Below are 16,693 nucleotides of genomic sequence, written 5' to 3'. Positions count from 1 at the left end.
TATTGTTTCTATAGACACACGACGGTTCTTATTCAGGAAGTCTTTATTTGGCCAATCAACTCTGGTGTTCTGACTTCCCTACTCCTTCCACACCTTTCATCGTCCCTTACAGACTCCCTTCCTCTCTTGAAGTTGTTATGCCACTCAAAAGCTGATGCTCGATTCATGCAAGATGGTCCAAAAGCAGTCTGAAGCATTCCATACGTTTCTGTGGCATTTCTTCCAAATTTAAAACAGAATTTTATTGCACATCGTTCTTCTAAATTGTCCTCACATCCAGATTGCATTTTTAAAATTTACCAGCTGTGACGATCAGGCTTTAGTAGGGTGTATTCCAATTCCTGCTGTACTGTTCATTTGATTCTGAAATCAGGAAAACTGGTCAGTAATCTAATCAAGATGTATAGCAATAACATACTGAATTTTCAATAGTCTATGACAATCTATTATATCTATAAAAGTGAAAATGTCTCTGTGTGTGTGTACATTTCTCTACGCAATAACTTTCAATTTTTAGTCTACAGACTCGAAATTTGATATACAGGGTACTGAGATTTGAGAAAGTCTTTGTGGTCGGAATCGCAATTCAGCTACCAGTTGGCAAAAAGACGGCGGACGGAACATTATGGCAAACACGTTAAGTATTTTTTTTTAAACTCATCCTTAATGTTTTTTTTTATGTTACTTTGTCTTTAAACTTGTTTTGCTTGTTTTATTTATGTATTTGTCTGTATTCTCCTGTCTTATTCGTCACCCCCCCCCCATGCTACAAAGTAAACGATAAAAACAAACAAAATGCCGGAAACTAACGATAAAAAAAATGCCGGAAATTATTCTGTTAGAGTAGATAAACTTAGGACTTTTTTAAGTAGTATACTTAATATATACTATTACTGCAAGGTTGCCTATATTGAAAATGCTTTCTTCCTGGCTAGCAAATCAAACCATCTAATATAGTTAGCCTTATTTTCAATTACATTCGAAATATAATACAGTGCCATTAGCAAAGAAAAAGTCACCTATGAAAACGAACCTCCTAAAGTAAAACCTGAATAATTATCTAAAATCGAACGTAAATTAATATTAAGCCGACTTTACAAATAGATAAAAGTTAATTACTGGATTTTAATTAATTATAAGGTGAAACTCCAATGATTCAAACTCGATAGATAACGACAAACTTCCACTTATTAATATGGGAGGGGAGATTATTATCAAAAGTGTCCTGAATTGTTAACTCAGCACCGGACTTACTACTTAGATATAAATAAGTCACTTGTACCATTCCCCTCCTCCCCCCTTTTTTTAATGGAGAGTAGATAATACAGTGGATGTGTTATCGGCAGCTCCAGTAACTCTCGCTTCTCCTTTTTTGTCCCTCAGTCCTCATTCAACGAGTGATTTTTCTGACAAAGGGCAAAGAAAAAGCTGCTTAAAGGTCGGTAGTACTTGCTGACCAGTAGTCTGAGATGTCGGGAATTTTTCTGTCTCTGTCTGTCCTTGTGGCCATGTCACTAGTAAGGGTGCTAGGCTGACGTTATCCGCCTGATAGTCAGGGGCCCGAACCTTGGTTAACCACTAAGGAGGCTGTCCTATCAGCAGGCGCAAAGTACTGGGACTGCTGTATTGCCATTTGGTGAGTAGATCTGGACCATGCAGTAGTCTCTGGTGGGGCCTCTCGATGCCATACTAGTGGGTAAGTGTTACGGCTTTACCTTTTCGTGTGCTACAAAAAAAATTCCTGTCTTTTTCTCTCTTACTTTCCCTCTCTGTACTGCTTTAACCAAGTATGCCGACCTATTCCACAAATCCCAAAACCTCAACATGAAATATCTCCAGAATAAAAACTCGATTAAACCTAGAACCCCATCTTCCAATGTAGACCCCTACTGCCAGGTCTCCTTCTCCAACATCAGGGGTCTACGTTCCAACCTTCCAGAGGTTGAAACCCAATTACAGGAGACGAAACCGAACATATTATTTCTAAGTGAAACTGGAATAGGGCCAACCACTTCCCTAGATGAGTTCATAATTAACGGATACTCTAACTTAACAGCTAAATCTGACCCCCAAGATCGCCATGGGCATGGAATATGTGTCTACATTAAAGATGGCTTCCCGTGTGGTAGGGATATCTCTAGAGAAGATCCTAATTTACCCTATATGTGCTTCCGGGTTGCACTTGCTAACACCACTGCATTTATATTTGCCCTCTATCGGCCCCACAACAGCGGAGTTACTATCTTTAAGAACATATCTAAGAAAATAGACCACATACTGTCTGCACATCCCTCGGCTAACATCCACATCTGTGGTGACATCAACGTCCATAACGTGGAATGGCTGACCCATTCAAATAAGACAGACGATGAGGGGAGGTTTTGTCATGATTTTGCCATTGCTTATGACCTCACTCAGATTGTTCGCGAGCCCACACGTGTGCCCGATACACCCGGTCAGTATGCAAGCCTCCTAGACCTTTTTCTCTCAACTTCCCCTGAGCTATGTTCATGTTCCGTTCATTCTCCTCTAGAATCCTCCGACCACTTCGTCGTATCAGTTAAGATAAAAACGAAATGTAATAAGTTCCCAGACGTACCCCAGCACCGTACTGTATACAGATACTCTATGGCTGACTGGGATAGCTTCCGTACATTCATATCTGATTTACCTCTGCACTCCATGTTTAAAAAGGAAGTGTCCTCTATAGTATCAGATCTGACCGAATGGTTACTTGTAGGCAAAGACCAAGTCATACCATCTAAAAAATTCCAACAAAAACCTAACAGCCAGCCATGGTTCTCCCCAGAATGTGCTGCTGTTATCGCGCACAGAAATCACTTTTTCCATAACTACCAACGTAATAGATGCACTGAGACTAAAGCTGCTTTCAGGACTGCCAGCAACCACTGTAAAAGAGTAATAAAAAATGCAAGAGAGCTATATGCCCAATCTGTTAAATCCAAGGTAGCTGATCAGCGGCTCGGTTCCACCAGTTTTGGCAAATAACAAATAGGATCCTGAACAGAAGTGTGCGTTCTATCCCAACCATTATCAATGGACCAGAGGTCATCTCGTCAGCGTCAGACAAGGCCAAACTATTTGCAAAGAACTTTGCAGCTAATTCTACCCTATGCAACGAAGGCCATTAACTCCCCATATTTCCTCCTATAACACAGAACAAGCTAAGTAACATACAAATATCCGTGCATGGTCGCCAAGCTAATCAAGAACCAAGATTCCAGTAAAGCAACTGGTCTTGATGGCATCCCAATTATAGTGTTAAAAAAGCTTCAACCAGAACTTGCTCCCATACTTACGAAACTATTCAAGCGCTGCCTTAAGAAGAAGTGCTTTCCAACTCCCTGGAAGACCTCATCAGTTTGCCCTGTATTTAATAATTCAGGTGATAAATAATCTCTCTCTCAGTAAAGACCAATAAGTCTCCTGTGTGTTATGAGTAAGTTGCTGAAATCCATATTAAATAGAGAAATAGTCAACCACCTCAGCAAAAATAACCTTCTTAGTGACACACAATATGGTTTCCGCTCTGCAAGATCTACCGCAGATGTGCTGACGGTTATATCCCACAGGATTAGTGAATCTTTTGACAAAGGCTTCCTTTCTAGGGCAATTGCTCTTGACATATCAAAGGCCTTCGACAAGGTATGGCATAAGGGTCTACTTCACAAGATTTCCAGCTACGGTATAGCTGGAAATGTTTTCTCAATCATTAAATCATTTCTCTCCGATAGGCTCATAAGAGTAGTGGTAGAGGGACAAAAGTCGGAGGCCTGCAATATAAATGCTGGAGTCCCTCATGGGCCAATCCTGGGCCCAACTCTCTTCCTGATCTACATCAATGACCTCCCTAAACACATACTTAAATCATTCGTTGACATCTATGCTGATGACACGACCATCTACGGCAATACATCAAAGGCTGTAAATTACAAAGTTCTCTGATTCTCTCTCCTCTGATCTCGAGCGCGTGATTCAGTGGGAGAAGATGTGGCTGGTTACCTTTAATGCATCTAAAACCAAACTCCTATCCTTACATCATCAACGCTCTGATCCCCATCTGGCATCAATTGCGATGGATGGCTCTCGTCTGGGTGAAGCCCCGTGTTTTGACAAGCTTCTGGGTTTGACCTTTACTCCTGATCTGAAATGGAACACGCACATCAAGTCTGTTGCCAAGGTCGTTGGAAAGATGGTGGGATCCTTCTACCGCTCCAGAAGATATCTCACTACTGATGCAATTCTCTATCTATATAAAAGCCAAGTATGTCCAAGGATGGAATACTGTTGCCATATCTGGGCAGGAGCTGCTAAAAACAGCCTATCCTGCCTTGACAGAGTACAAAATAGACTTCGTGGCTTAATGGGGGATGCCCTTTTCTCTACCCTGCAACCTATCCCCCACAGAAGAGACGTTGCGAGCCTATCCTTGTTTTATCGCTATTTCCATGGCAGATGCTCGTCTGAGCTCCAATCTTTGGTCCCCCCTCGCCAAACTTTCACGAAAAACACCCGTCTAGCTGAATCCACTGTGAAAAATTTCCCCCACTCTATATCTGTACCTAAATCAAAACGCGGATTCCATGAACAAAGCTTCTTTCTTAGAACTGCACGCCTGTGGAACTCTGTTCCGTCTGCCTGCTTCCCACCGGACTACAACTTGGATGTCTTCAAGTCCAACGTTAACAAATTCCTAATGAACCGCCCCCTTAAGTAAACACTTCATCAAATCTCCACACTAACCTAATGTACTTGCAATAACCCTTATCCCCGAGTTGCTTCCGGGCCTTGATAAGTGGTGTTCACTGTGTAAAAAAAAAAAAAAAAAAAAAACTTGATTTGAGCCCAAAACAGTAAATGTTAAGGTGTCATAATAAGGGTCAAAGTTTAAAAGAATTGACCACTTTTTTTTTTTTGCTCAACATACACCTCCAAATACCCGAGCAACGCTGGGCACTTATGCTAGTTTTAAATAACTGTACAAAAAAGTCTGAAAACTTATTGAAGGCACCTCGTACGGAATAATAATAAAGAAAAATTCTCTTTGAATTTTTTGAAGGATGGATAAATATTGTAATTATTCAATTTTTACTTCATCAATTTTTGTTGTTTTTATTTTCATTACTAGTATATTTAGCTTACTATTTTACTAGCATGGGGGCCCGGCGTTGCCCGGTGTTTGGAAGTGTATGCTGAGCGAAAGAAAACAAAAACAAAAAAACGGTCAATTTTTTTAACTTTGACCCCTATTATGACCCCTTAACATTTGTTTTGGACTCAAATTAAGTTATTAAGTTACATCCATGTCCAAGGAACCGATATCTAAAATTTCAAGTGTTTAGATCCAAAATTGTCGGACGAGTTTGGTAGAGTTCTCAAAGATCCAATCGTTTAATTTTGACCCCTTAACAGCCAAATTTCTGGCTGAAAACCGATCACATGGATTTTTCCGAATCTCAGTACCCTGTATATCAAATTTCGAGTCTGTAGACTAAAAATTGACGGAATTATTGCGTAGGGAAATATACACAGACAGACACACAGACAAACACGTTCACTTTTATAGATATATAGATTATCGCGACAAGTTCTAATATAAAAGATCATGTTCATTTTTATAGCTTTAATTTTATATATTTAACTAGCATGTCAGCCTGGCTTTGCTCGGGCTCTATGTACTGTTTATAACTTTATGTGCATATGTATATATCTATATATCTATAAAAATGAAAGTGTCTGTCTGTGTGTCTGTCTGTCAAAGTTTAAAAAAAAATTTGACCGCTTCGGTCTACCAAATACTCAGACAATTTCTGGTCTAAACATTTGAAATTTTATATAAAGGGTATTCAAAGATACAGCAAACATTTTAATCGGTTTGGGTAGAAAGTTTGAGTTACCAATATATAAATCTATCTATGTATGTATGTTTGCATGTCTGCCTAAAAATTTTGACAGAGGCGGGTATCGTTTTGAAGTTCGACCTTTCAGACGACAAATATCGAAAAAATTGGCTAAAATATTAATATCTTCACCTTCAACTGGGCACTTTTCTACAGTGGGTCGCTTTTTTCGCCGATATTTTCGAAAGTCATCCTCTTTTCGATTGTCTAGCCTTAATTAAAACCTACGTCACTTCCGGTTTGACGGTGGTCGTAACAGCAATGACGTCACGTTTTCCCCCGTTCTTTTCCTCCTTTGCGGTACGGGCCCGAGCCTGCCTTCCTACTACCACTTTTTTTTTTTTTTTGCTCAACATACACCTCCAAACACCCGAGCAACTCCGGGCACCCATCCATCCATAGCCCTTGAGTCCCTGGAGGGACATAGGCCATCTTCAACTTTTTAGATGTTTTTGACCCCTTAACATTTTGTTTTGGACTTAAATCAAATTAAAAAGATTTATCCATGTTCAATAACCTACATTTAAAATTTCAAATCTTTAGACCTAAAATTGGCGGAGGAGTTTAGTAGAGTTTTCAAAGGTCAAATCGTTGAACTTTGATCCCTTGACAGCCAAATGTCTGGCTGAAACCCAATTAAGATTTTCACAAATCTCAATAACTTGTGTCAAATCTCAAGTCTGTAGATTGAAAAATTGACAGTAGTTTCGTAAGGAAATGTACACATACAAAGACAATTTTATAGATATATAGATTATATATTTATGCATGTGTGTTTACTCTCATAATACTATTTTTTTTATTCTTAATTTTCATTATTTCCAATGTTCAAGCTATACATAAAAATAAAGTAAAACGTCTTTTTTATTTATGGATCGCCGGCGCGAAAGCACACTTAACTTCAGAATGCAATATGAATTTTAAAGAGACATCTTTTATCCCCATCTCATTTTTGCTAACATTCAATATTCTTGTAAATTCAATGAAATTTAACGCAATCACAAACTAGTAATTTTTTATTTGTGGAGAAGTGGGAGTGAGGTGGGAGTGGAGGCTTATGTTTACAGAAACAAAAATAGAATTTCAAAACAACCTATAACTTTTCGGCATACTTCGTTCTTTGATAATAGTTATCTTGCTCAAAAACTAAAACAAAATTTTTTTTTTTATTTTTTGCTGGTTTTTAATCTGAGAATATTTTACTCTGCTCAAACTTTTTTTTTTTTCAGAATTTAAAACTATTAATAAATAAGTGGACACCCTCTGTCAAAAATCACATTTAAAAAATGCTTCGCCAGTGTTCGCACTAATATGCATATGAAATCTTTATCTCTATCTCTATTATTATATAAAAAAAAATCACTGTGTGTATGTAAGTTCCTTCCTCATAGGTTCCGAAACGGCTGAGCTTATCTTTTGCAAAATTTACGCAAAGCTAATTTATATGTCCGGCAGTGTTCTTAGATATTTTTTGTACAGAAATTCATCCGATAAAATAAGCTGCACTATTTAAAATCGCCGCAAATCATTTCTTAGTTTGCATATATATATATATATATACACACACGTATTTTTAATAAATATCTGGTGCTTCTACACTATTGGGACAAAATTTCGGAAATCGTAAAACTAAATTTCACATGAAAACAATGGTATCTACGTATTCTTCCGTATTTTTAAGATGATTATATCAAAAAATTTACGAAAATGGATAAGGTAGAAAATTATTTATTAAAGAAAATAAAAATAGAATTTGATGGAAACAATAGTAACTACACAGGAGAATTCAAAAGATGAGTAATTTTCTGTTTTAATTTAAACAAGAAGGCAGCAATGTTTCACCCGCTAACACGATTAAAGTTTTTTTTTTTTTTTTTAAATAATTCAGTAATATTCGGTTAATTTCGACTGTATAATTTGGAAGCTACCATTGTAACTTATTAGAATTGGGGGAAAAATCAATTCAACTATTGGTTTTTATCTGAAAACTATTTATCGACTTCAAAATCTCGTCCCAATTCTGTAGAAGCGCCAGATATTTTTATATCCACGTACAAATTGTTTTATCATTTCAGAATCATCAGTGTGAACAGATAACTCTTCCTCTGGTCCACGGTTCATAGATTAATACCAGTCTCAGGACAAGTAAAATTTACCCCCCCCCGAACAGAACAGTTTATGCATCACTTTTATTTTCCATTGTGAACATGAAAATCTAGATATGCTACTAAACCTTTTATCTAGAATCCTTATCCCATTTTGATTAAAATCCGTTACATAATTTTAATTCTAGAAAATTGTTTAAAGCTTAATGGTTCTTAAGAAATTATAATTCAAAGTATCTTGCCTAAATGGTGACTGGTGACTATTAATAAAATTCAATGAAAATCTGATATCTTTAAATCTTTAAATTGTCGACTTTGCCCGTATTGTGACCCCTAAAACATCCTATAGAATACTCTAAAGAAACAGAATTTTCGGGAATATTAATTGATGCCTAATATCTATTGTAAAAATTTCCCAAAATTCGAATGGTATCAGAATTTTTACGAAGCACTTCCACCCCTTTCTATAAATGAGTTTAAGGAGAGTAGAAATTGGATCTTGGCTTTACTTTCAGCAACCACGTAACTCTTGCTTCCTTAATTTTGTCCTTTAGTCCTCACATTCCATTAAATTAAATATATAAACCGCATTATTCACCTAGAAACCGTGTCCCCAAATTAATAATTGGTTAATTAGTTTATGAGTGAATATTATGCATATAAATATATAAACATTTATGACTTTATGTCAATAGAGATAATTTCAATTTGTTTCATGTGAAACCAACTTGTGCCTAATTGGCAGTAATCGAAAGAAATTATAAAACAGGAATGAGAATGGGAACGAGAATCAAACTAAGAATTTGAATGGAAATAAGAATGGGAATAAAAATGAAACCGAGAATAAAAATAAGAATGAGAATAAAATATGAGAAAAAGAATAAGAATAAAAATAAGGAAGAATTGAAATAAAACTACAAGTAATAATAAGAATGACAGTTATAAATCAAATAATGATATGCCAGCACAACCAAAAATATGGAAAGAACATTACATGTCGAGATAGATAGATCCCATAATCTGCCCCTACTCTCCGACCATCTTTGATTGGTATTCAAAGAAAAAAGTCGTGAAGAGGGTTCTAAGACGACGGAAAGACCGAGGAAGGAGAACACCATTCAGATTTTCACTAGTATTGGAATCCCGAGGAGGCTTACTGTAACTCAAATTTCAGAGAAAAACACCGGCTGTTATCATCGGAAACTCAATAGTAAACGGCTGTTGTGAGAACACAGAGTGGCGATAGTGGTTGAAATAAGTGACAAGTACTGAACATCCGGGGAGATTTTTTTGTCAAGATTTTAGGAAATACGACAATAATTAGCATGAGAACTGCTAGTTTGTAAAATATAAGAAAAATATAGAATGCGTACGACATCCAACAAAAGTAAAATAAAAAAAATATATGTATACTAAATAGGTGCCATCGGCTAGAATCGAAACCGACAGCAAAACTGTAGCATTCAAAGCTGGTGACGTTACCACTGTACCAACGTGACACGCATATGAACTGATTAAAAATAAATTAAGATGAATGTACAAGATGTATAACGATTTTTTCAATTTTGACCCCTTTTTTTCGCCTTAAAACTATTTTAACCGGCAAATACCCATAAAAGAACGGTCTATAAAAAATCCAATCATTTGAGAGCGCCGCTCTGCGACTTTCAGTTTCAGAGATAAAGTTTGAAAATATGAAACAGGCAGGCAGACAAACAAAGTGAGTTTTATAAATTAGATAAGTTTGCCCTTTTTTCGCCTATACGCTCTGGTCGGAGTAATCTGATCTATTTTCTATGCCTCTGGTCGCCAATTATCGATTTATAGTGTCATGCGCGTTCACGTGTGTGGGTTGGGGAGGGGCGTGTACTTCGACCACCAAAATTGGAAAACACGCGAATGAAATAAAATCATACGATACACCTTGGGAAGTGAAAATATTTTGATATATTTTAAATAAATCTGTTTTTATATCATTTTTGTTTGTGTTTGTATCTATCTACTTAAGATAGATTATAATATTGTATGCACAAATTGGTAAAGTAATATATTACGTCTATATATATATATATATATATATATATATATATATATATATACTAGCAAAAGTACCCGTCGTTGACTGGGTTAAAAAACAGCCTGCAGAAAATGGTCAGTACTTGGATGGATGAGCATTTATCTCAGTGTTGTATGTAAAATCCGGTCTAAGTTAACCCCTAATCGAGGATCAACTATCAATCTGGAACGACAATGAACACTCATAAACCGCTCTTTGTGATCGATGTTAAAACACCGGCCAGAGATTGCGTATCGGATCAGGGAAATCAATAACAACTACGTAATCGGTTTTAAAAAAATGCAGAGTCATGCGAATTTATTTTACTAAGAATGTTTAGGAAAAAATACTATATAATTCAAAAAAGAAAAGAAATCTCGTTTGTGCGGAAAATTTCGTCTGCACTAAAATATTAAAAGAAAAATCTTGTCTGCACAAAAGCGTAGTTTACATAAAAAGTTTTTAAAAAATCTCGTGTGTAGAAAAGATTGAGGAAAATTCTCGTCTGCACAATTTTTTTTTAAAAGTTCGTTTAGACAAAAAAATAAAATAAAATAAAATAAAAAAATGAAATGCTCGCCTGCACAAATTTTAAGTGTAGTTTCCACAAAACACACACAAAGAAAAAATCTCGTTTGCATAAAAAAGGTGCTAGTGTACTTATTGACCCACGGTTTTTTTTTTTTTTAATATAAGTTTAAAGTTTATAATATGCTTTTACACTAGTAAAAAAAAAAAAAAAAATAACGGCTGCACACACATACAAAAAAAACCCTCAAATATCTCGTCGGTAGTCTGCACAAAACTTCGTCTACACAAAAGTTTTACAAAAAAAAAATTTCGTCTGCACTAAAGATCGAAAATAACTTCTACACGAAAAAATTCGAAGAAAAGTCTTGTCTACCTTAAAGATCAAAGAAAACACAAAAGAAATTTAAAAAAAAAAATCTCGTCTGCCTCCAAAATATCACCGAAAAAAAAAAAAAAAAAAATCTTATCTGCATAAAAATAATGAAAGAAAGTTTCGGCTGCAGCACAAAAGAAAAAAAAAAAGAAAAAAACAGAAAGTACTTACAAATAAGCTCCTCTTTTTTTCTTCTTGTCAAATCTATTTTATCTGCACCCGAAATACACCAAGATAATTAACACGTGTGAAAATAAAGTGTTTAAAGTTATTACCCAAATGTTTGTCTTACTGCAAGATTATCTGCAACTAGAACTTATATTTAATCTAACCTTCTTTCTTTCAAATTTAAAACTTAACCTTGTGATATAATTATATCGAAAACACCATTGTTTCGTTTTTACTTTGTTGTAGTTTTGTTTTGTTTAGTTAATATAGAAAGCTTTGAATAAAACTTTTAGACGATAATTTATGAAGTGACAGTTATTTGCTTAACAGTGGTATTTTCACGCAATAAATAGCTCGAATTGCTGTTTCTAAAGTCTATTAATCTGACTGTCATGTAGCGTTCAACCGCTAAAGAGAAGAATGACTGCTGGAGCAGTTTAGTTGTAAAGTTGTATCGCGGAGAAATGTACCCCGTCTGTCTCCGCAGTCTGTGAAGTAGCTTTCTCGACTAAACCCAAATTAAACAATTTAACAGTTGCTATTAGCTATTTATTCTTCCTCTTCTTCGTTGATGTCGTATTCTTTTTCACTCTTCGCACTTTTAACACGACCATTTAGACTATATTTTCTTTTTAAGTAATTAAATGGTTTCGCAATTTTTATAGCTTTTTTATATATAGACATTTCGAGGCTTTTAATTACCGACTAGTACAGACCTTTACTTACACACTAGCAAGAGTGTTCTCCGATTTCTAAAGCTATGATACGCCCACACACCCTACTTGACTACATATATATTTTCATAAAACTCTATTCATATACCATTTGAATGCTACCATAACCTTATATACAACAGTAAACAATACGCAATACCTTACCATAAAACTGTCTTTGGACAAGGATGACAGAAAAAGCGCCATGCATTATATCATAAGATATTATATATGTAAGAGAACTTAAATGCCTACTAGGCGTTGTCCTCGAGTGTCTCTGTACAGGAGTTTGTCAGAAAACGTGGCATGAGGATACTTTTAAGTAAATCCTGACTAAATATTCAAAATCACAAAGTATTCGCAGCCCAAATAAGATCTCCTTGGTATGGCTAACCCACACTAGCTTTTACGAGGAATGGGGCACCTTAAAGTGACGCTACATCAAGTAACAACACTAACTTGGATACTCCACCAGACTAGATGAATTCTTGTCATGGAATCCAGTAAGACCAAGAGACTACAAAATAGACATACTATAACATACTTAAATGGTCAATTGGAGGAAGGAAAATTATGTTCTCAATTTCTTTACTAACTCAGTGTTTGAGATGTAAATACTGGAATATTCGAATACCTATGTATCCTATATAGCGATTAAGTGTTAGCCCCGGGAAGGAGGGGCTTGATTTCTGATAACTTCGTCTGAAGTTAAACGAAACAAAAAGAGAGAACAATTATTAAAAGTTATAAAACAGATACTTTTAAAGATGCAGACCCAAAATAAGGCCTGGTTATTCTGTTAATGTCTAGAGCCAACTCCTTGATTGAATGCCCCAAAACGTCAAGTATGTCCAAGTACTGAAAAATATTACGAGAAAGAAATATCACTTGAATATAATTGGATCTTCTAATTTGGATACCCGAGGCCATCGGTTCGCCGCCATCTTGTTGTACCACTATAGCATCCTGCCATTTTGCTTCGGCTGTCCTCTCGGTCTTTTCCTGTGTAGGGGTCCATCTTGAATAGTGTTTTTGCGACGGTTTTGTCATTTGGACGCAGTACATGTTCGTACTAGTGCAGACGATTTTTTGTGAAAGATACTAGAGCACGTCTTCTGCCACAATTAAAAATAATTGTCCTTTCTTGACCTCTAGATAAGTCATCTTCAATGGGTTAACTGTCCCTACATTACCACTATGTAGTGCAAAAACCAAAAATACTTACGATCCGAATCAGTCTATAATCATACTTTTTGTTTATTTTATTATTTTATTTCTTTATCGTCTTACGCGCGTTTCGCAACCCATAATGAAACCCACTGTTTTTAGTCTATTTGGATGATCGTTAAAGACGGGCAAATATCAGCGAAAGCCGACACAGTTTAATTGCCATATATATATTCAAAATTTATTGCCAAGCTTTATTTACGTATCGAGCACTGACGAAGTGATTACTGAAAATATTTACATATAAATTGTAGATAAGTATATATATATATATATATATATATATATATATATATATATATATAAGTCACAAATTTCGCACAAGACTAATTTATATGTCTGGCAGTGTTCTTAGATATGTTCTGTACAATAATTCGTCCGATAAGTATCGAAAAATTTCCGATTTTTAAAATAGTATTTCTTTTATAGATAAAAAAAAAAGAATTTTTACAGGTGAATATTTTACGTTACACCAACCAAGAGAGATAAAATATTACCAAATCATTTCTTAAAAAAAAAAAAAAAAAAGATTTTTGTCATCAGGAGATATAGTTCAGTGGTAGAGCATTCGACTACAGATTGATTGATCCCCTGTTTCAAGTTCGGGAGTACCTCACCATTTTATTTTTTTTTTATTAATCAGTTCCATTTACATTAAAAGAAGATTTGCCATTTAAAATCGCCACAAATCATTTCTTCTTTTGCATATTTTAAAAGTAAATATTAATCAGAAGTGATTTTTCCATGGCATTAATCGTCAAGCCCAAATAACAGCTGATGTGATATTGTAAACAAATACAGACGGAATTTGATGAACAACATGATCGTTGTTATTTTTATTTATTTATTTATTTTGCGAATTAATCCACCGGGCAAATTATCAAATTATTCCTCGTAATATATAGTAATCAATAGAGGATTGATTCTATAATAATACATACGAAATCTGCATAAATTAAAATATCATGTCTAAGCGTATTGTACGACCAGGCAACTCCGGGCTGCCAGCTAGTATTTTTTTTCTTTTTTTTTTTTTTTTGCTCAACACACTCCAAACACCCGTGGCATCGTTATCATTTTCTTTTCCGTTTATTCTGCACGGTACGATCGGTGTTTGATTTCTTTCATCATACACGGTAATAATCTTGGTTAGGATAAGATCTCACTGCATGACATTCAATCTCTTCTTTCGGTCCTTTACCAGCACAGACAGTTTTCTAGGAAAGATGCCCTACATTTAAAACATTTACAGTTAGAGCTCGTCTCTCTGCAACCATCAGACTATAACTTTCCTTACTTCCTTATTGTGCCTAGTGTATGGCGAAATTTCAATAGCCATAGTCCTTTTTCAAGAACTCCAATCTGTGGACCGTATTACCATTGAACTGCTTTCCTGCAACCTACAATATAGTCGTTTTCAAATCCAATGTCAACAAATACTTATGAACCGTCCGCCATAAGAAATCAAATGTTCTTCATTTCAATCATCATTTTAATGTTTTTATCATATTCTCCAGTAAACCGACAATCAATCCATCTCATTAACTCACATGCTTGAGCTGCTTTTTGCCTTAATAAGTTGTCGTTCATTGGTAAAAAAAAAATCCCTCTCATTTTGAGTTTTGCTTAATGTCATAACGGTGGCTAATATGAATGGAATCTATTATAAATGGAGATTTGGTATCTGTCCGTCTAAAGTCGAAATTGTACCGTTACCTCTGTTGTTGCGCTATTATACTTCTAACACTACTGACGATTTGGTATCTGTCTGTTTGGAACTGGAACTATGCTATTATTTCTATTACTTGCACTAATGTTATTTATTTGCTTCCATGAGAGCAAAATGTGACACAAGGTCGTTTTTAATGTAGCAGAAAACCAGTCTCCCCAAAAGAGACATTTTAGAAGTAGGCAAACATAAAAATTGCCTTAGTATATAAGGGTTTCCGCTACATTGACTAAGGAAAAATTAGTTTAAGTGCAGCATCAGAACAGATACTACACTCTGATCTTGATTTCTTTGACTATTGTACGATCTTTTAATGCTCAGTTTAGTTTCGTATACTATTTCAGACTAATGTACCATACTTTAATGCTCAGTTTTGATGGACTTATTCAGTTAATTACAACTTACGGCTAATTGGAACAATTAAAACAGAATATGTCCTTAATCACATCTCAATTCCGGAACTAAAGTATATTTTGCGCGTATTTTGTGTTTCTACAGTGTATAGAAAAAAAACCCTTCGGGAAACAAATATTACTTAACTTGTCCTGTATTATATATATTGGATTTAACCTGTCCTCCATGGACTTTACCGCCATATTCAATGCATTTTTACGATATCCTTTTATACTTCAACTTTTTTCCTTGTTTCTGCTGTCATAATCATTACGAAACTTTATAAATTTTCACTAACCGTTAAAAAACGTTCTTATGTAAATATGATTCAATTCATCTTTGTAGTTTCTTTTAATTTATTATATATTTTGAAAATATATTTCCTCTAAATGAGAAGAATTGCATTTTTCGAAACTGCGCGGAATAAGGTCCTTTCAGTTTATTTGTACTCCTTGTCGGATAACTAAAATTTCTGTATATTTTCTTTACGGGTTTGTTAATGTTTTTTGAGAATTTGAATTAATTTTCGATAAGGTTTTTTTGCTTTTATATATATATATATATATATATATATATATATATATATATATATATATATATATATATATATTAGAGAGAGAGAGAGAGAGAGAGAGAGAGACACACACAGACAGACAGACAGAGAAATAGATACCAACCTATTAGTGGTTATTGGCGAATAAACAAGGATTGGTTACGACGAAATGAGAGGAAGGTGGTTAGAGAATATGAAAATGAGAGAAAGCGAGAAAATGTAAAAAAAATAATTCATTCACAAATTCTTAATAAAGTGCCACTAAATATCCTCAACGCTATAATAGCGATAAGTGTGTACTTACATCCTAGGATGGAGTACCGTTTGTACATCCGGGCAGGAGCTGCTTGGAGATACGATCCTGGCTGACAGAGTTCAAAACCGGCTTGAAGCCTGGTAGCTGATGCCTTTTTTTCTCTTCCCTTCAACCTCTATCCCACGAAAGAGGTGTCGCTAGCCTGTTTCTGCTCTATCATTATTTTCATGGCAAGTGCTCGTCTGCTGACTACAATATGGTCGCCTTCAAGACCAATGTAAACAAGTTCTTGCTGAACCGTCCTCTTAAATAATCAAATTATATCGAATTCCCACTACTAACAATTACTACCGTACACTCATCAACTTTTATCCTCAAGTAAGTGGTGACTCCTTCGCAAAAAAAATTAAGAAATAAAAATTATATACTCACATCCCGTCGCGCCAAAATTAACAAATAAAATGCATGCCTTTTTCTAGCCTCTGGATGAATCCATTTCAAATAGTACGGGGGTGCTAGGAAACAAATAGCATAGCAAAGCACACAAAAAAAAAAAAAAAAGGCTCAAACTTATCTCGCCGCTTGAGATTAATTCAGAAAAAAAAAACATTGGTATTTATGCAGAATACGGGCCGTGCTGAAATAATAATTTTATTATTAAGAAACCC

The 16,693-nt window shown here is 35.2% G+C and overlaps 1 protein-coding gene across 2 annotated transcripts in view; it reads right to left on the bottom strand.

Moving 5' to 3' along the window:
- Window positions 1–16,445, bottom strand: part of LOC145297565 (aquaporin AQPAe.a-like) — a 197,610-nt gene extending 181,165 nt beyond the window's left edge. Inside the window, exon 1 of one of the 2 annotated variants that reach the window (XM_080143579.1) lies at window positions 16,074–16,445. The gene's annotated coding sequence lies outside the window, so the exon portion shown is untranslated. Of the gene's footprint in view, window positions 1–11,157; window positions 11,793–16,073 lie in introns of those variants that run through there. The other variant, XM_080143577.1, reaches the window with a different exon arrangement.
- Between the last annotated feature and the right edge of the window lie 248 nt (window positions 16,446–16,693).

This window comes from Euprymna scolopes, chromosome 18 (genome assembly GCF_053919585.1).
Source record: "Euprymna scolopes isolate OS-2025 chromosome 18, ASM5391958v1, whole genome shotgun sequence".
Lineage (NCBI taxonomy): Eukaryota > Metazoa > Mollusca > Cephalopoda > Sepiida > Sepiolidae > Euprymna > Euprymna scolopes.
This window is presented reverse-complemented; position numbering and strand designations above follow the sequence as displayed.